We start from the raw sequence: 22,351 nt of genomic DNA, 5'->3' as shown, positions 1-22,351 counted from the left end.
CATTGTGATTGAAATTTTTGAAAGTAAGTAAAACTTTTATATTAGCATTTATTAATGATTTTTTCCTTATTTGTCCTCTTGAAAAATTAGCTTATTTCTGAGTCACTCTTTCAAACAATAAATAAATCAATATAACCAGTCACTTAATATAATCAGTCACTTTTTATTGTTTTTATTCAGAAAACAATTAAACTGATTATTTTTATTAGAACAAAAATACATACTCCATATTGAATAGAAATTGATCAATGCATGTGTACTACCATACTTTTAATGTCAAAAAAAAAATAAAGTGACTACTAGTGACTCAGAATAAACTTAGGAGAAATAAGCAATTCTAGAGAGAGTTAGAGGGGTTGTATCATTTCAGCACAGAGAAGAATTTTTTGGTTAGACACAATAGCTGTGTCCTCCCAGAATTCATATATTGGAATCCTAACCCAAATGTGATAACATTCAGAGGAGGGTCCATGTTAAGAAATCTGGGTCATGAGTATGGAGCTCCCAGGAATGGAATTAGTGTTCTTTTAATGGAACTCTGAAGAGATCTTTCTTTCCACCATACTAGTGCACAAGGAAAATTTGTATGTCCGCAGCATAGAAAGAAAGGCCTCACAGAGAACTCGACATGCTGCCTGATCTAGGATGTCCAGGCTCCAGAACTGGGAGACACAATGCTCTTTTATTTATAATCCACCCAATTATGGTGCTTTGTTATTGCAGCCCAGATTTATTGAGGCAGAATTTACCTCTTATCTAAGCTTTCTGAGATTGATATGGAAGCTTTCTGTAACAAGAAACCATACTTTGAATGGTTTGAACATGACAACTCGTTACATTTACCATAGTTAAATGGCAAAATGAATGTCACATAAACTAGGCAGTTCATACATGCCTTATTGGAAAGAAAATAATTAGAATGACAGAAATAGAATAAATATAACAACATTGTATAGATGTCTTCTTTAGACATAGAGGACTAAATCTCTAAATCAGAAAGAATTGATTTGAATTCCAGTAGTAACTTTATTTGCTACACGAATTTGAGCAATATACTTAAGCAAGTTACTGGGATTCTAGTTCTTTCATTTCAAACTAAAGATATTATGAACTAGCTAGTTCATAATTCTCACTTCATGAGAATTAAATGACACAAAGCATATCAATCTCTCAACTCAGGACTTGAATCCTGAAGAAAAGGACAATATCTATTTTAATTTATTGAATGAATGCATGTACTGGAGAAGGCTTCTACTATGTAGTCAGGAATATGACAAAATGACCTGGGAAATCTGTACCCCAAACCTCCTATCTTTTGAGTATTAAAAATTAGTTTAGTCACACACATACACACACACACACACACACACACACACACACACACACAGGAAGATTTTAACTTTATTTTGCTTTTCTAATTTTCTATACGGAATTCCATACTAAATAAAGGCCAAATTAATCTTTGGGAACTTTGAATAGTTTGAACAAAAGCATATGAAGTATCTTACACTCTGATTTGGAATTTACATTTTTTAAATGAAAACACAATGCAAGACAGCACTATAATGCAGGCATAGAATGGAAAGAGATGGATTCTAACTGAACAGTTTCATATGTTTCTTTCCCAACACAAAGGCAGACAGTTGAAAGGGTTGTATGATTGATCCACTTTTGTACTAAAGACTATTTACGGAGGAATCAATATGAGAAGGCCTTGGTGTTCTTCTAAATAAGAACCTTAGTGCACTGTATTCCTTAAGGAGGATTATTTGAAGTACATTTGACTGCTTTTAATGTTCAAAAGAGAAAAAAAAAATTTTTAAAGTACAGAAGAAAGATCCAATGAGTCTAGCTTCAACCTCAGTTCAATAAGCTATAACAAATCATTAAAGCCAATCATATTGATGTATTAATGAACACTAATTGTACTTGGAAGATTTTACATGTTGGAGATGAAGCTTTCACCTTAGATGTGACACGGCATCTTCTGCAGGTATAAACAGGCATGTGGAATTGTATGTTGTTCATTGAAGCATCGTGCTTCCTTTGACCTACCAGTCATGTTGCCCTTGAAAAGTAGAGTCTTGTATATTTAAATAGGAGTATGTTTTCCTTGAGTTAATTTTTAAAAAGGCTCCTATATGACAATATTAATTTTGAGCTCTTACCAGAATGTTTCAAAATCGAAATGTTTTCTTCATTTAAAAACGAGGTCCTTCATGAGAAACTTGTAATTATTGAATCCTTTTGACTCATTCCCTTCACTCCCAGCCTCTATAAAATTGGGCCAGTATTAACCACAGTTCTGTGGCTTAGTTGTTTGCATATGAACCACGATACTAAATGTCCAACTAATTTCACCAAAATTTTGTAGAATCAGATAAATTATTGAATTTTAATCAAGGTGGTTTATTTATTGAACCATGCAGATAGTTCAATTTATTGATTCATTAGCACAAATCTATTGATTGTTATTAAAAACAGTGTGATATAGAAGCAAAATTAAGACATACACTTTTATTGCTTTCATCATCTAAAATGAAAAGACTAAAAGCCTCATAAACAAATCAAAAATCTTTATAAACAAATCAAAATCAAATCATTCATAAACAAATAAAAAACCTTATAAACAAATCAAAAGTTTCCTTTAAAATATAATTTATAATATTCTAATCCCAGCTACATCAAAATTCTCATTCATATGGTAAAACTCAAATTTCTTAATGGGACACTCATACCTTATTCTATATCTGGGTCACCAATATCATATATTGTCTTTCACAGTTGTGATGAAGTCATCTGAACTACTGAAATTTTCCAAATAAATTAAATTGTCTCCTCAGTCTTGAGCCTTTCAAGAACAATTCAGGAATTTTTCCCCTTTAATTTTCCCTTGAACAACACGGTGCAGCATGATGCAGTGGATTCTGAAATGAGCCCCCCCCCCCCCCACCGCCCCATATGTCCTTACAGGAATAAATGACTCACAGCCCCAGTAACTTGGAGTTCTACCAGATGAAAGCCTTCAGCAGTCTCCCTCTTACAGAGATAGCCTCAGTTAAGAAGTTATGCTTTACCCAAAGCCATGCCTTCTTACAGCATGGCACACATCTAATGACCAAACAATAAGGTAAGCGAAGTTCTCACTACTGTGCTTCCAGCTCAGGGCTTCCTTTTACAACTGGTACAGTTTGCTAAGTACTCTTTAGGGAAAGCATTACAGATCTGTTTTATCCTCAAATTAAAATGGTTTAATACTGGGATAGGAAATATTTTTCTGTAAAGGATCAAATGATGAATAGTTTTAACAGTGTGGACCATACTGTTTGTTGTTCTCTGTCACTAACTACTCTTTTTGCTTCCTTAGGGCAAAATCAACTATAAACATTTGATGAACAAATAAGCATGGTTGAATTTGGTCTGAATCTAATCTTGGTTGTCATTCTAGACTCCTTACATTGCTGGTCCCTACGCAGCTTCAGAGGAAACAATTTCCCTTGCTTGGAGTCAGTCACTGCTAACAACTACATGTGATTTTATAGTCTCTACATTTATTTTTTAAATAATCGTGTTTTTGCTCTTTTCTTTTCCAGAAATAATAACCTATTTTAGATTCCACTATAGTACATCTTGCATGTTTTTACTTAGTACTATATTTTGAAGATATTTCCATGAATATATCTGGAGCTGTTTATTCTTGCATGGAATTCTGTTAGTAATACTTCTCATCATTTACTTAATAACTATTGACAAATGGTATAGGTGGTTTCTATTTTTTTATAACAGCAATAACATCTATGTGAATTTTACATATGCATATTTATACATGCACATTTTTATATTCACACACATCTGTAATATATGAATTGGCTTATTTATAAGATAGGCATGGGCAAAAGGTCTGTGCCCATTGATGAATTCTCCTACAGAGTTATTATACTTACACCTGCGAAATGGGATACTTGTTTCCCTTATTCTCAACAATACTTTTACTTCGCAAAAATATTCAATTTTAGATAAATTACACTTTGTATGTGTCTTTGCATGTGTCCATAGGTGTCTGCTTTTGTATGTAATTACATAAAATTTATTTTTTATTTTTTTTAAAGAGAGAGTGCGAGTGGAGAGAGAGAGAGAGAATTTTTTTTAATATTTATTATTTTTTAGTTCTCGGCGGACACAACATCTTTGTTGGTATGTGGTGCTGAGGATCAAACCCGGGCCGCATGCATGCCAGGCGAGCACGCTACTGCTTGAGCCACATCCCCAGCCCTATATAAAATTTAGATATCATTTTATTTGAGATTCTAAAATCTATCCTCACAATGATATTTATTTTGATTTTTCCTTTCTTATATTTTTTGGGGGCTAATATCAAGATTATACAAGTTTCATAAAATATATTTGGGATTTTCCTCATATTATTTGGAATATAAAGCAAGAATGTTTTTGACCCTTGAACATAAACAGAAATTTGTGGAGTTGTAGGCACATGTATTTTGTTAATATTAGCTTTTTGAAATTACCACCTATTCTCTTTTGTTGCAAAGGAAACCTCTTTGTTCTGATTCATGATGCAAAGAGAACAACTACTTTTGTCTGTGGTTGACATGGAGTTCTGCTTGTGTATTTGCTCTAATAAAAGTCTCTTTTATTGAAAATAAATGTCTGGAATTTACTGATTAGAAAAAATCCATTCCTTTACCAATGAAGAAATCAATGTCCATATTTTAGAAATGATTACATATGCATTTAAAAAATTTATATATCAGGAAAATGTGGAGATTTGGCATGATGTTTACTTTCCTGGTTATATTTCCCTTGGTTTCCTCTTCCTTTAATTTTGCATTTTCATAACCACCAATTTGTAAGAGTTAGGAGACACAATGGGAACTCCCTGGATCTATCTAAAATATTTCATGAGATACTAAACAATGAAACACATCACAAGTAAGCATACTCTTGTTAACATAGTAAATATTTAGAATCTTGCCCTAACTTGCTTGCACACTGATGCTATCCCGTTCAGTAGGCATGCTGAGGATAGAAGAAGCAGCACCTGCAAACCAACTTCCCAATCTCCAATCCCATCTCATTTTAGACTTGTCTTCTCAAGTTTGTTATTTAATTTGAAATACAGTCTCTTCCACAGATTATGGAAAGTAGTGATGATTAATGCTGTACCTCAATTAAATGCTACCTTCCCCATATAGAAGTAGACTTGTCCTTCACAGTAGCAGAATTATTTCACATTAGGTCAAACAACATTATCATCAAGAAGGTCATAAAACATTTTGTGCAAATATAGTTATGCAAAAAATATCTCTTTTGCCAAGCTTCCCAAATTAGGAAAGAAATAATTCTTATCGTGAAAATAAATCACAAAATTTGTACTCTTGAATTTATTGTAAACAATATAATGCCAGAAAGATGCAGAGTATATCTACTGTCATGATTCTTCTTTATTCTATTTTAGAGATTAAATGAGACTATTTTATGTAGGTGTCATTTAGTATGAGATTGTACTTTCCTTTGGCTCATAGATAGGATTTCTTTTAGATCCAACACAGCTTTATTGTCATTATTGAGCTGGTCCTCAAATATGTGTATTAATTGCAATTATATTCAACATCACCTGAGACAATTCTTCACTCGTTGACAGTCCCATGATGAATATTACCTCTGTAGAGAAAAATCAGTCAAAACAATAAGACTTGGTCAGATATAATTAAGCTCTGAATATAAATATCTGGACTTTCCAAAGCTTATTTCAGAACATAAGGACACCATATTGTGTAATTTTAATACATACAAATTTTTATTAGCATTATGTCCCTTTTTAATAACATGTTTTCTGAAGTGTGTGATTCTATCCAGAAACAAAAAGCATACTCTGTCATTCCCTTAGAATCTCAATAGATCTGATCCATATTTAGATTTTGAGTTTATAAAACAATGATCCATATTTAGATAGTGGGATTACAATGTGTGATGCCTGAGAACACTAACAGATGTTTTTCCAGTTGGAAATTTAAATTAAAAAAAAATCACTGTAAGCTAAATACACTTAGTTGATGTAACTTTAAAAAGTATAAAATTTTGGTAGTCATACAATACTTTATGGGGAGAAATGTGTATGTAATATATATATATATATATATATATATATATATAAAATATACATTATGTATATACATATAATACATACATATTATATGTATATGTAAATCAATCATATTAGTTTGTGATAGCAATCTGCAGGGTTAATTTAATGGATAGATACTTATCCAAACAAGTTAGTCATCTTCAGTATTAGAAAATGGAAATATGCTAGCATAAAAAAAATAAGAAAGCCCTACAGAAAACATGTCTTCTGCCTTTATCCCTTGCAGTTCCTACCTTGCAAATATTAGTCTTGTTTTAGTAATAAGATACATTTATCCTCTCCAGTTCCAGTAGAAAGGAGAAATCCCTCTGCAAAGGTCACAACTGTGAGCAACCATTGGGAGCACTAAGGGATTTACTCCAAATGGTTTTTAACTCAATTTAATTAGTGAGACAATGAGTGAGGAAATCTTGAGCTTTGCAGACCTCTAAGCCTAGAAGCCCAATGTTATGTCAGTCTGCTACTACTCTCCTGTGCCTTTTGTTGCTATTGATGTGTTTATTGACTGTCTTTCTAGAGTTCTCTTTTTCATGTTTGAAGAACACACATTTGTAAATTTCAAGTTGAAGAAATAGAAAGCAGACATAATACTGGTCAAGAGTCCAATGTTCTTGGGCTAAGTTTATACTGTAGAATTATAAATATTTCTGTGCTGAAAAGCATCATCATTATTGTCCAGAATAAAGATAAAACTTACTTTTCTGGACTAGAAAATGAGAACCAAAGAAAAAAAAAAAAAAAAAGGACTTCTCCAATTTCACCCAGCTGTAGTTCTGCTCAGTTGTGCTTATTCTTCTTACCTGAGCATGACAGCTGCTTTTTATTCCACATGGATATATGTTAACACATGTAGGTTTAATTTCTGACTCTGTTAATAATAAATAACTGCACAAATTTGTCATCAAATTGTGTTGACTCTCCTACTGCTGCATATTTTTTCCTAGTTTTCACTTTTATAAAAATACTGCCAGGATCATTATTATGCAAGTCTCTATATGCAAAGATATAACTTTTATGCAAGAATCAGAGCTTTACCTAGTAGTTGGGTTCATTTTGACAAAATCATGTATGCATGGAATTTGATTTACTTGATTTTAGTCAAGACTTGACTTTTATACTAAGAAAAACTGTTAAATTGTTGGCTTTAATAATTTTAATAGTGTTTCAGTGTTATTTATTGTTAAATAACAAAATTTCCTCCAAAACAATGACTAAAAAACTGAAAACTTTTGTGGAGTGAAAATTCAAGCAAGGCACAGTGGATGGTTTCTGCTCTATTGTGTCTTGGGCCTTGGATAGTTGAAGGCTGTGATGACAGTCATGTGAAGATTCCATTTGATAGAAGCTGGTCCAAGTGGCCTCTCCAAGTATGGTGGTATTCTCACCACTTGGCAGTCCCAGCAAATCATTTTAAACAGTTTACAGTCATCTGACATAATTAGCAAATTTGTCTTGTCTTATTTTTTTTCTGTGAAACTTCAAACTTAGTAATTTGAAGATTGTATAAAAATTCCATCATTTAAATATGACAAGTTAATGTTTCTATTATTTATTTATTTATTTATTGTTACTTTATTTAGTACTAGACTTTTTATATAAAAATATATATAAATGTAATTAAGGCCAAAAGAATATGAAATATATTTTTTTCCCAGAGAGGGAAAATTTTTAGAGTTAGAAAAATCCTTGATTCTGTTTAATCCAATTTAAATGGAAATCACTACAAGCTAAGCTTTCTTCTGAGGGCAGGTGTATTTCTGGCTAAATATTCAAGTTATCCTTCATTGGTTCCAGAATCCAATGTCTGTTTTCATCATTCCTTGATTCTTTTTATTTTAAATGTTTATTTCTTTTTAGTTATATATGACAGTAGAGCCTATTTTGACATATTGATAGAAACAGGGAGTATATCTAATTCTAATTAGGATCTCAATCTTGTGGAAGTACAGGATGTTGAGATTCATTGTGGTATATTCATATATGTATGTGGGAGACCAACCTTACACGTGACTGAGTAACTGAGTAAGTAATTAATCTCATACTTCCCGGCTGGGTGCTAAGGGGCTCAGTCACAGAAATGTGGCAGAGCTTTCTCTACCTTTCTTGGGTTTGAGAGGGTCGGTGTCTCATGCATGGGTGTGTCTTGCTACAGCCCCATGGGTGAAGCTATGCTCACCTGTTCCTTTGTAATATAACCCCTTGCCCTGTTTAGGATAGAATTTTCCGTGGAAGTGACTTGTTGTGTCCCCTTCTCTTAATGTGCCTTTGGGTGTGGCCTATCCAGATGTCAGTCAACCTGCTGACAGTGGACATCAGGAAGATAGACTCAGTCCCCTGAAACCTGACCCCTTGCCTCATTTGAATAGCTTCTCCTCAATAAAAGGAGTCAGCATGTGCTCTCACTCTCTCTCTTCCTGTGGACTCTTAAGGTCAGATGAGCCATCACAGTGACCCCAAAGAAAAAGGCATTTGTGTCTCCTGTGGTTATTTTGCACAGCCCAGTCAGCCCAGTTCAACTGGAGTAAACCCTGAGCCTTTTAGTAGTGAGAACAGAAACCCAGCATATGTACATAGGAAAATTATGTCCATTTCATTCTACAGTCTTTTCTATTCCTATCCCCCTTTCCTTCCCTTTATTCCCCTTTGTCTAATAGACTGAACTCCTATTTCCTCATTCTATGATTTTTGAAAACAAAAACAAGATTTGATAGTAAATTCAGGAATGTTTTCTTATGGACTTGTATGTTTTGTTGTATGTTTTGTTAAAATCTTATAAAGTTGTTAATATATTTGTTTTATCATGTGAATAGATTTAGGTTGACATGACTATAGCCATTTTGAGTTGTAACTGTCATGGTTACCCCAAGTAACCCTGAGAGTTTCACCTACATGGTTTCGTAACATACTATAAACACAAACACACACAAAAATATTAAAGGGTATACAGGGCTTTTCAACCAGACAATGGTTGTAATTTGTCTAACTCAGAGAGGAACTTAAATAAACCAGATATATTCCAGCTTAGATGAAGTCATTTTTGACCTAACCAATCTATATGTTCCTTTTTCTTTTCAAATTGCAGGAATCCACTTGTTCTTGCCCAGGAACATTTTTGTCATTAAGCTTCCCCAAAAAATTGCACTTGACAGTCTGAATCTATCTTCCTCTCTTTCTTTGGTCTCATGGTGCCTTCGGGACAATTTTCATATACTGGGACTGGCTGTTCAGGAACATTATACAGTTGATTTGATTGTGTTCAGGCCACAAATTCCAAACAGCCTTTGGTGGTTTGGGATACAAATATCAGTGCTACTGGATTATGTCTCTAAGCTGTGCCTGTCTGCCTTCCAAACTATGGTCTACCCATAGTTTTATTTCTGAAATCTGTTGTGCTTTAGAGGTTGAGATCCACAAATGCATATGAGCACTTAAGTCAAGAAATTAGTATGTCAAAAATAATAGATATAAGAGTGTCTTTTGATATAAAGGGTTAAAGAGAAAAATATGTAGTATTTGTTTATTGACTAGATGCAGGAAAAGAGGGAGTAAATTGGAATGATGCAAACCTCTCAGGTCTATAAATTGAGTTATGGAAGTCCCATACATAAAGATTAAAATAAGGTAGAAGAAACCAAGGTCATTGTGTTTGAGTTTGATTGGTGGTAGTCAAAATTATATAAACCATGAGCCCACTTGGAAAAAGAAAATAATAGGATATTAAAAAGTAGTGAGCTAAGGATCAAACCTCAGGTGATATCAGAACTTAACAAATGAAGAGAAAAGGGAAATCTGGAAATCAGACCAGACCATTATACTGAGGGAGAAACAAAATCACTGGAAATTTCACTCTAGTGTAACTTGTTACCCAATTCTGACTTCTTGCTGTATGCCTACAGGCTAAAATGCAATTGCTTTCCCTTTGGATAAACTCTCGGTAATTAACACAATGATTGGTTCAGTGTATATGCAATTATTCACAATTAAATCACTATTGTGTAGAAATTACATATACTTGAAATAATATGCTCAGAAAAACTGGTAACTACATTCAAACTCAATTTTAACATGGATTCAGCCATGTCTGAAATCAAAGCTCACAGCATAAATGTCTCCTTTTTCCAATTAGCCTCTGTTGCTCCCAGTCTAAGATTTTATGGATGATGGATTCTGAGTGAAACTATATGGACTTTTCTGATACTCTTTATTCAGTCTGGCTTATAAGTGTTGTAAATGTTTCTCCCTCAACCTACAGAGAGGACTCAGCATAAAGCAGTGCTGTAGGCTAAGAGCTTAATCACTACAATTTATGTACCATATTTGAAAATCATAAAATCAATTTTATTTGTTTGGCTATCTATCTATCTATCTATCTATCTATCTATCTATCTATTGTGTGATGCTGAAAAATGAATGTTATGGGCAACAAAGACATATAGTTCTATAATTTCACAAGAAAAGCAAACCTCTCTTAAGAGGCTGATATGCTTTATAATTCAGAGTATAACTCTTCAATTCTCTGAAACTATAAGTTGTTTCCAAAACTTCACAGATTTAACTTCCAAAATTGGATTCTATGAGGTGCTCATGCCCTGGAAAATTAGACATCTTTTTTTTAATATTTATTTTTTTAGGTGTAGATAGACACAATACAATGTCTCTTTATTTTTATATGGTGCTGAGGATAGAACCCGGGTCCCACCCGTGCTAAGTGAGCACTCTACCGCTGAGCCACAATTCCAGCCCAGACATCTTTTTTTAGTTTGCAGAAAATATACAAGAGGTCTAACATTCATCAGGTTATTTATGTGAACTTGATACTACAACTCAACAATGTTTTCATAAGAGACTAAGTAAGGTCATTCTGATCATTCTTTTCCTTAGTTGAAAAATTATGGTAGATTGATTGTTATTCAATGCAAGTATGTCTAATAGAAGTAATGCAACTTGAAATGAGAAATATTTTTTCCTTAAAAAAAAGTGGGCCTGTGGTACACCCTATAATCCCAGCTATTCAAGAGTCTGAGGCAGGTTTGCATATGTGAGGCCAGCCTAGACAACACAGAAAGTCTCTGTCTTAAGTTAAATTAAATTACAAAGGTTTGGGGAAGCAGCTCAGTGATGGAACTTTTACCTAACATGAATGAGGCCTGGAATTCAATCCCTAGCCCTGGGAAAATAAATTAAAAAATTTCCTTTTCAGGAAATGATCTTTCCTTATAGTGTTCTTTCATAAAAGTCTAAGTTTTATGGAGGATGATTACAGACTGAATTTGAATGATTTTCATATATTTACTCAGTGAACGTCAGCAAGTCGCTTAGCCTTTCTGATTCTTTTCTCAACTTTTAAAGAAAATAATGATAAAAATGATTAGTATGCTTTACTTCTCAATGAGGATATGTGATAATGCAATCATGCTATGCAAATAAATTGTGTCTTACTATGAGTCAGCTCTTCATTGTCATAACAAATGCCTGAGAAAATCAACTTATAAATATAGAAGCGTTATTTTGCTTATGGTTTTGGATATTTCAGTCACATCAAGTGCCATGTTACTTTTTGTTCTGTGGTGAGGAAGCAACTCATGGTGGAAGCACATGACATAACTGTACACTTCTGGCCTGGAAGTAAAAAAGAGAAGAAGAGGAAGGAACCACACCCCATTATCTGCTTCAAGGGTATACTGTCAGTGATCTGAAGACCAATATAGCCCACCCTGAAAAGACTCCACCACCTCTCAACTCCATCACTCTGGGAATCCAGCCTCCAGCACATGGGCCTTTGGGGACATTTAAGATCTATACTATAGCATCTAGAAATATTAGTGTAATTTGGTAATATATTATTTTCATTCAACTAAGTAGCTACACATACCTATTATAGATGCAGATTAAACCATTACCTTCCATTCTGAGTAGGGTTCCTAGAAAACCCTAAGGCGAACAAATAAGAATGCACTCCCACTCCCTGTTGAGGTGAAAGCCACACTTTAGAATGTAAGGTGTTGTTGTGCACTCAAAGTGACTCCTATTGCCAAGCATGTTGACTTTTACACACCTAGTTATATTGGCTTTCAGTTTGACTATTACCTAATGGTCTGGTATCCAGTTTGCATATATTCCCATGAACATACTTAAATAGCATGAAGTGGGAAAGCAATATTTTTGTCCCATCTAATGTTTCAAATTCCAATTTCATCAAAAAAAGGAACTTAAAAAAAGAGTTACTATTTAAACTTGTATCATTTTAAAAATCTTGGACACAAAATGAGTATTCTTCTACAAGTAACATTTTTAAAAACAGTAAAAAGGAAAACTGCTCTTAAAATTGCTTTGTAAGTGTCTTGATTCTAAATGAGAATTACATCCAGATCTCTTTAGACATTAATTTCCAGGGACTAACCAGTCTTTGACCTTTGGGTTCTTCCATTCAGTTCAAGTTATATTAAACTGCATTTACGGGTCAAGTCCTGCTTAGGTGAAGGTTTACAGAGCAAATATTTAGGACAGCTAGAAATCTGTGTTTTCTTTTTAAAATGAACTTCAGTTAATGAGGTTTGGTTTCCTCATCTCTACAACAATTAGTAATATTAATTTATAATTCACTAGTGTGACTACTGTGAAGAACAAATAAACTAATCTGTGAGGAATTGTTTTGTGAATATTAATTCAATGCAGAATCCCACAAAATGAGCCATGTATTAGATTCCTGTGATGAGCATTTCAGTAGGTGAAGGTAGCTGTGTTTTTCATAATTGCTTATGCAAAACATCATTTCCTAGAAGCAATTTGCTATATCATTTGCCTGAATAATTTTTCAAATTACAGCAGAGTTCTCTAGTCTTGTGGAAAATTTAGAAAACAAGAAAAATGCAATCCTCCTTCCAATACCACCACTCCCAGTTAATTATTGTTATCTTTTGGAGTAATTTGTTTCCCTGCTGAGTTTCACCTGAAGAAAAGGACCCCTGCAGGGTCCTCTGCTCTCCAGCTGTGACCCCCTTCCAGCTGCTGGTGGAGTTCAGAGGCTGAAGTTAGAGGAAGATAAGGATTTTCAAAATATAGAAACAGTGATGTCTCATCAAACACAAGCTCTCCTTATTGTCACCAGTTAAGAAGCTTGTTATGGTCTTATGGACTCAAGGTTCATTTCTGGGTGCTGTTTACTCTGATTATCCTTCCACACACACTAGGGGAATCACCATGCATTTCTCATCAAAACAGTGTTTTCAACTGTCTCCCCAGAGCACCATTCTCCCAAACACTGTTTAATCAGGTGAGGACTTTACCTGCCTCTCACTCTAAGCATCTTTCTAGTAAATCTAGACTTAATCTATCTTTGAGTATGAGAGTTCAATTACCCAGCATGGATTTTTCCTCACCTCCCTTTGTGACCCTCGGCTTACTCAAGACAAGCTGGAGTAAAGAGTAAACCCCTGACTCTAGTGCTCAGGGCTTTGGCTGGGTTACCCCCTTTTGGTCCCTATGCTACCTCCAGAGGCAGGAGCAAAACGCCCTTGGGCTCAATAGCCATGCACCCAGCAATCCCAGGCAGAGCTGGCTCCAGGAGAACACTCCATCAACCAGCCTTTGTGAGGCTCTCTATCCTTGGTCTTTGTCTGTCCGGCCTGGGACAAGAGTTCCAAGCTGCAAGTTATAGACCTGAGGACTGAAGAATGAAGGGACCTAGAGGAGGCCAGAAAGGAGGCAGCCAAGGGAGGAGGCCCACAGCAGGGACCACATGTAATTCACCCCAGAGCACCACTTGCTTCCATTCAGCACCAGGTGAGTCCAGGAGGGTATGTGACCTAAGGGTGACTACAAGATTGGTGGCACTTTGGGTCACCAAGGACAGGCATTTGTACTGTTTGCATGTCTCACATGAGATCCAGATCCCTTTTGGGGAACAGAGCCCATTTTTATGGGTTCCAGTTCTAGTGGGAAATGCCAGTGCTCCCCCAAATAAGGGACCACATCTTTCCCTTTCAGAATATGTGGCCTTTAACCTCTAGCCAGAAGATAGCAATCACCCAAGTAAAGGAGTCCTGATTACAGAATTCTCTCAGTCAGTGACCATCTCCCACACAAGTGCCCCAGTCTCCAGGGAAATTTTAGAATATGTGGAATCAGAGAAAGCAGATTGGCCTGAAGGATGCTGACTCCGCATAAGAACCTTGGGACTCCAGCCATTATCAGTTTAAGGACTCTGGCAGGTGAGTGAAAGGAAACATTTCCATTGCAATGTGTTCTGAGTTGGGGTCAGTAAGTGGCACACAGGCAATTGAAAGTTTCAAGATGATTCCAGAGTGGTGATCTAGAGGACTACAGTTAGAACAATTAAAATACTTGTTTTTCTTATTAGATGAGTTTTTCTTATTAATTTTTTTAAGAATTAATTTATGTACAATGGAATTCTCAAATTTACAGTTATTTGTTATTTGACAAGTGAATGCACCTGTAAACATCAATCCAGTCAGGATTTGGAGCATTTTCATCTCCTCATAGACCAGATAGCTCATAGACTTCCTTTTGAGCTCATATTCCTCTTCCAAAAGAAACATTCTACTCATCATTGGACTCATTTTTCTCTGCTCTAGAAATTCCTATAGTGGGGGCTGGGGATGTGGCTCAAGTGGTAGTGTGCTAGCCTGGCATGCGTGCGGCCCGGGTTCGATCCTCAGCACCACATACAAACAAAGATGTTCTGTCCGCTGAAAACTGAAAAATAAATATTAAAAAATTCTCTCTCTCTCTCTCTCTCTCTCTCTCTCTCTCTCTCAAAAAAAAAATAAAAAAAGAAATTCCTATAGTGATTCATAAAATGTGTTTTCTTATATCTGACATCTTTAAAATGTTTTTATAATTGGATAGTTTAAATCCATAATTTCTTCTGTTGTTGTACTTATATGTGCACATTGTACTTATTACATTAACTATTGTACATCAACTTATTGTTAATTATGGATATTTGGTTGTATCTAGGCATCACCTATTACAATTAATTTGATATGAATATTTTTACAAGTTTGTGAATTCAGGTTTTCAATTCCCTTCTAGAAATATATCAGAATATAATTCCTGGATTGTAGGGTAGGTATACATGTAAATTTATTAGAAGCTAAACAAAATATTCCCAGTAATTGAACCATTTTATATGTCAGTCCACATCCTCTGAGATTCAGGATCTTCCTAAAAATTCTGTTCAATGGAAGGTGGAATCTTCACATTGTAGCTTTGCTTCACTGCCCTGATGACTAATCATGTTAAACAGCTATCAGATGTTTAGAAACATGCCTACATTTTCCTTTTGAAGTGCACGTTCAAGTTTTTTTCCAGTGTTGCTGAATTATTTTCTTTTTTATTATTTAATAATGAGTGTTGTTTATATACTCTGGATGCAGATCATCTATCAGATGTAATATTTTTAACATATCTTCTATCTCTTAATAATGACTTTTGAGGAGAAGGTTTTAATCATGATTAAATTCAACATGTCATTTTTCATTTGTTATGGTTAATGTTTTTTCTTTTCCTCAAAAAAAAAATGGTCCAAAGATATTCTTCTGTTTTCTTCTGGAAGTTTTAGAGATTTAGCCCTCCTTTTGGATATATGATCCATCTCAAATTAATTTCTGGGGTACATATTTACATTTTACTCATGTGGAAATCAAGTTGTTTCATCAATGTTTGCTGAAGAAAACTATCATTACCCCATTGATTAAAGTTACCACATTAAGATTTTTATTTATAATTTATTTGGAACCAGGGATTAAATCCAGTGGCACCTAATCACTGAACCACATTCCCAGCCTTTTTTTTACATTTTATTTTGATACAGGGTCTTGCTAAGTTGCTCAGGGCCTCACCAAGTTGCTGAAGCTGGATTTGAATTTGCAATCCTCCTGCCTGATCCTCCCTAGCCACTGAGATCATAGGCATTCAGCACTGAACCCAGATGACTCTTATAAATAGAAGTGTATTTTTTTTTAATCTTTTGTCTATGGAAGTTCTGTAAGGTGTCTTATTTAATACAATTTTAAAATAAATCTTGTGATCAGAATATGTGTCCCTCTGTGTGTTCTTCCTATGTAAGGTCATTTTGGCTAGTCCAGGTGTGTATATTATTTTAAAGAGTACTCTAGTGGAAGGTGCCAGTACTTGGAAGGTGCTGTGCACTTTGACACTCTCAATGTAAGTGAGAAAGTCTACATCAACATTTCTATTACAATTTGTTTTCTCTTCTTTCATTGTTCTCATTATTGATTGACAACCTCTAAAACACACCAAAGTTTAGAAAATTAAGAAAGAACTAAAATTGTTAATTAAAATACAATTATGGAACAAAATTTAAGAACATTTGTATGCTAGAAAGAGACTACATGAGTCTGGGAGGACCTTAACCCCCATAAAATGCTCTCTGTTTCTCCTGCATTTATGCTGTGTAAAACTTCATGAGTATAGAATATCTTTTCTTATGTGATTATCCCTTTCAATATTATAAAGTCTACTACTGAACTTAAAAAGGTCTCAAGTCAAGAAAAATATGAAAGATGAAACAAAGCAAGACCATATATTAAAGGTGAAGATTATAAGCATTGGGAAAAGGTGAGGCTTAGGAGGAGGTGATGGGAATGTGCTGAAGTGTTAGAGAAATAAATGCTAACATCATGTGTCATCTCTTGCGTTTTTTTTTAATCACCAGCTTTGCATTTGTTGTTGTTTAAAAACATGTAACTTAAAAATCTACATACACATGTACACATCTGAATATAGATACGTATGTATTTTTCCAAATACATGTAATTCAGAATACATAATTATGAAAATATAATCCTAAAATTTCATATTCCTGACAAAATTTTTAATAAAACTCAGATTTTGATCAAGTGTTCAGGCATATAACTGTAATCCCAGTAATTTCGGAGGCTGAGGCTAGAGGATCCCAGTTTGAGGACAGACTAGGCAATTTAAGGAGAACCTGTCTCAAAAAATAAAATGTTCTTGGGATGCATATCAGTAGTAGAATATTCGTGGGTCCCATCTCCATATCACAACGTGAATTAAAATAAAATAAAACATTGATTCATACAGTATACTCTCAAGCAGATGATATCTGCATTCAGTAATTCAACTATATCTAATAATGCTTAAATTGATGAATAAAATATAAAATTTCTATGCAATTGCTAATTTTAGTTCACACTGAGACCATTTCAATTGATTAATTATATGATCTGTAATGAATTACTGAGAGACAGAAGAAAGATGCAGAGAAAAATGGGTGCTTGGCTAAGCTGTTGTCTTTATTTATATCATTAGGATACATTAGTTCAGTGGCACCATTAGTACATTATTGTTATATCATTAAGCAGGGTACATTGGGTTATAGCGTGAGATGTTCTTGCTTATTATTGGATATGTGCATCAACCAGTTTGTATTAGTTAAATTAATAATTTTGGGAAAAAAATCAGTCTTGCTTTGTTTCATCTTTCATATTTTTCTTGACTTGAGACCCTTTTAAGTTCAGTAGCAGACTTTTATAATATTGAAAGGGATAATCACATAAGAAAAGATAATCTATACTTATGAAGTTTTACATAGTATAAATGCAGGAGAAACAGGGAGCACTTTATGGAGGTTAAAGTCCTCCCAGACTCACGGAGTCTCTTTCTAGCATACAAATGTTCTTAAATTTTGTCCCATAATTTTATTTTAATTAAATATTTAGGTTTTTTTAATCCCAAACCACAGTTCCATCTGCAGAAAACAAGATGCCTATTATTCTCCAGGAGTTTGTGCACCAGAGAAACTTTCTGTACTGTATTTTTCCACAGTCAGAATCCTTACAATATTCCTTATAGTAAAAAATAGAAAATTGAGGTTAGTTTATTAATTCATTTGAATTAACTGCCATTGATCATTTTGGATTGTTAATACAAAACTGAAACTGTATTCAGGAAAAATTAGCCCTTCAGGTGGTGGCACCAAGCATCTATATATTCCTAAAAATCAGAGGAGACAATCTAGAATAGTGGTTTCCACTTTTAGTGAATTTAGTTTTACCTCAAAATCTTTAAAAGTAAGCACACTTGCCCAGCTATTAATTTTGACTTACTAAATATAAATTTAACTTACAGAGCTTATTAATATGTATTTCTAATAATTATCCTCACTTTATAGCTATTATGTTAATTTAGTTTTGGAAACCAGTAGTTTGTAGATCATTGATTTCAACATGCATATTTCTGTTTCATAAACTATTCACAGGTACGTATAATAAAAATGTGAGCTGCCACGGGACAAATGCCAGATAATAAAGTTTGGGCTCCATATGTCATAGTGTGTGGTATAACTGCAAAGAGGGAGGCATAGCACTCTGTCAAACTGACGTGAAGGAGCAAACATATTTACTGGAATGTGAAAGAATATTCATAATTATGTGAGTCAATAAAATATGGAAAGCAAACAATTCTATAAACACAAAGATAGATGTATTCCTTGTGAAATATTTTAGACACTGGGATCAACATTGTACTATAACTAGTTATGTCTAACTTGTTTGATGTGCACTTTTTATTTTTTATCTCTTTAGGCGGAGAGATGGTCCTGTGAGAAAAGAAGAACTGAAAAGCTTGGATCTCTCAACAATTCGACAAGCCTGGAGAATGAGATGGTTGAGTCAGAGTAGCATGCAATCCTCATGGTTTTATTCCTCCTCATCCATAATATGTTTATCAAAATAATATGTTTTGTTTAATATAGTTTCATAATATGTTTAACAAAAAAAATGTTTATCTGTCAGTATGATGCTTGTGAATATGTTACCTCACAGTGACAAAAAGACTTAATCAGTGTATTAATTTTGATAATCACCCATCTTTTTGGAAAACAGATTTTCCTAGACTATTCAAAGCTGCCAAATAACTGCAGCAAATCAAAACAATGCAAAAGAAGAGAAATGAACAAAGAAATTCTTCAAAAGGGTAAAGCTCAGAAGAAGAATCAGAAAGATGAGTACTACCTTATCTGCTGGAGGTGCATTTGAAAAGTGGGCCTAGGGATGCAGTCTCTAGAAGTTCTACTGGCTGACAGGCAGCAAAAACTGGGGACCTCAGTCCTACAACCACATGGTAGTGAGTAATGGAACAGTTTGAGATAATCGTGGAAACAAATGATCCCCAAGAATCTCCAGAAGAAACGCATCCCGCTTGACTTTGATTTTAGCTGAAGGTAACCCAGAGAGAACCAAATTGACCGTACTGTGCCCGGACTTCTGATCTACAAAACTGTAAAATGATAAATTAGTGTCACTTCAAGTTCTTCAATGTGTGGTAATTTGCTACATAAACAATAATATTAACACAGACTTCATAAATTACTCTTTTGAATTTGAACATTTCTAATGTTAAAGAAATGTAATACCAGAGGGTCAACAAGCAAACTACAACCCTGTGGGGGGCAGGTCAGGGTGGAAACTGACCCTCAGCCTGTTTTTGTACAGCATGAGAGCAAAGAATAATTTCACATTGTTAAATGGCTACCAAAATTACTTAATAAAATAAAAACTAATGCTTTGTGAAACAGAGAAGTCAAATTTAACTATAAATATTTAATGGAGAACACTCACCTCCATTTATATGTAGTTTTTGACTGAATTATTATTGTTATTTTTCTTGTCTAATGAAAGAGTTCAATAGTTATAATAGAGACCATATGGCTTGCAAAGACTATAAGTTTCTCCAGGGAAACATTATCAAGGATACCCACATTCTTTCCTAGGAATGCCTGGAAATTCATGTAAGACAGAATGCAGATCCATCTGTATCTGCAGCCTTTAGAGGGGCCACATCTCACAGTGTAGCCCAGACCTAGTACTGAAAACGTAAAATCCTTAGTTGAATTCTTTTTAACACTTTGTTTGAAAACAACAATGTTTATCTCAGGTAAGAAATGACTGGGTCATGGTTCTTCTTTTAGGTCCTATTATTTCCCAGATTTTGTTAGATAGTTGCCCTCTGACTTCAGGTTTTCGTCGGGTTCAGGAAAACCATTCATTTGGTGTTCTGAAGTACAGAAGTAGTGCTCTTTCCAATTCTCTACATCTCCAAACTGAAAACAGATAGATCTTTTAATTTACACACATTATCAAAGGACATTTTTTAGTTAAACCAAAGCTTAGTAAATAACAAAGCCGTGAGAAGTATTTGTTATTCATATTAATCTTAAACACTCATAATTATTTCCATTAATTGGCCACAGTGTGATATTTGGAAATGTATATATAAACAGTGAAATTTTTCAGCCTAAAAAGAAAAGGAACCTCTGACATTTGTGATAATATAGATGAACCTGGAAAACATTATGCTAAGTGAAATAAGCTAGGCACAGAAAGACAAATAAATTGAGATATATTTGTAATATGTCTTCAAAATCTAAATAATGATGATAATAATATTAATCACAATTTTTGAGTTTATAATTAATACACTTAGAAAAGGAGTAGATCACAGCTTCAAAATATAATCCCTAAATTCTAGAATATTTAATTCTGCAGAATATGGATGGGAGGATTTTGAGGATTTCCTTTGTATTATCAGAGGGTGAACTTAGCTGATATATAGCTGTCAAAAGTCAAAGAAATTATAACCAAGGCTTAAATCTCTCCGAACAATTATCTGTTTTTTTAAACTCAGTAGGGAAAAAAATAATGTTTGGAAATGGTGCTAGTATCACATAGAAGGGGAGGCCAGGTGAAAATGAATCACTGTGAACTACTCCCTACCAAATATTTGAGTGAAAATTGTGTGTTTCCGCTCCAGAGAAGCATACAACTATGAGCTTTCAAAGATATTGAACTCAGAAAAGAATCTTGGTGTATTGATAAATTTACACATTCTGGATAACCAGTCACTGAATATTAATGTTATCATATGAAAATGATGAGGGCTAGGTGGTCTATTCCTCACATTTTATTTCCTATTAGTCTTGTCAATCACTTCTTTTTTGGAGAGGAGATGTGATGAAGCATGGGTTTCCTCAGTTAATGAGAGCTCCGTCACAATGGCTTTGAGAAGTGAAAATATTTCAGAGAGAAATATAATGGACTTATCTGCTATAAAAATGATACAGCTGCTCAAGAGATAAGTGAACCCCTCATAATTTTGATATGAATCACACTTGCTTTGGTTTGGCTTTTATATTTTCACATACTGGATGCTTGGTATTTGTTAATGTCCTCTGAGGAGAAAAGAGGTGAGCAGAGAGGACAGAGTTCATACTAATTAAACTCATAAAAATGCACACTATAACTAGAAGAAAGTTTAATCATAGATAATGAGAAGTGCAAATTTAGGATGAGCTGGTCATTGTATTACCTCCTAGTAGGAAAATCATCATCATTGCCTGTTATAACCTAAAGATAATAATAATACCAATTATCATCACCATCATTCCCTGTATTTTAGTGAAACCATGATGAGGTATATAAAAGCTATTATATGCAATTCACAAGTGTTATTTTAATTTTATTCTCCAAATAATGTATAAGGTAAGTTCTATTATCTTGCAAAAGAGGAAACTTAAGCTTGAGAATGAAGAATTTTTAGGAAATAAAAGAACAAATGGGCATACATCTAGAAGTCAGAGTTCTTAACAAATTTCCAGGATGAATGTTAAATGAAATGAAAGAGGGAAATATCAGAAATTGCTTTTTTTTGTGGGGATGCATATTAATATTTAATGATCTGTTCTCATGTAGAAAATATGTACATAGTTCTTGGACATTTTTATCATCTTCCTGATATGGTAGCAAGAAGATGCTATTTTTAGAGTGCATTTAAATATGTATCCCAAACAATTTTCTGTATGAAATGAATTGAAAATACAAGTTAGTATGTTATTTCTTATTAACTGTATGTTGTCAAAGTCCTTTACAAACCAACCCTGTGATGTTGGTTAATTCTTAGTTTAAAGTCCTTTGGCTAGGGCTGCCATAAAATAGGGAAGATGAGGATGCCAGCATTGTAGGTGAGAAGGTAGAACTTTTGAAAATCAGGAGTGTTAATGCCCTTGATATTCATCAATTTCTAAATACTTTTAATGATTGAATTAAAAGTATTAAATAACAATTAAATAACAATTCAATTTCCTCTAATAGCTTAAGGAAAGAAACTTTAATATGGAAACAT

General features: G+C 34.0%; 1 long non-coding RNA gene across 1 annotated transcript; it reads left to right on the top strand.

The window, feature by feature from the left end:
- Positions 1-3,078: 3,078 nt before the first annotated feature.
- On the top strand, positions 3,079-19,495 carry LOC308642841. Its single transcript, XR_014020655.1, has 3 exons — positions 3,079-3,130; positions 14,153-14,376; positions 18,757-19,495. It is a non-coding gene; the product is annotated as an uncharacterized lncRNA (long non-coding RNA).
- The last annotated feature ends 2,856 nt before the right edge of the window (positions 19,496-22,351 follow it).

This window comes from Spermophilus citellus (genome assembly GCF_964194105.1).
Source record: "Spermophilus citellus genome assembly, chromosome: 2".
Lineage (NCBI taxonomy): Eukaryota > Metazoa > Chordata > Mammalia > Rodentia > Sciuridae > Spermophilus > Spermophilus citellus.
The sequence above is the reverse complement of the archived record's forward strand: the minus strand, read 5'-3'. Positions and strand labels throughout refer to the sequence as shown.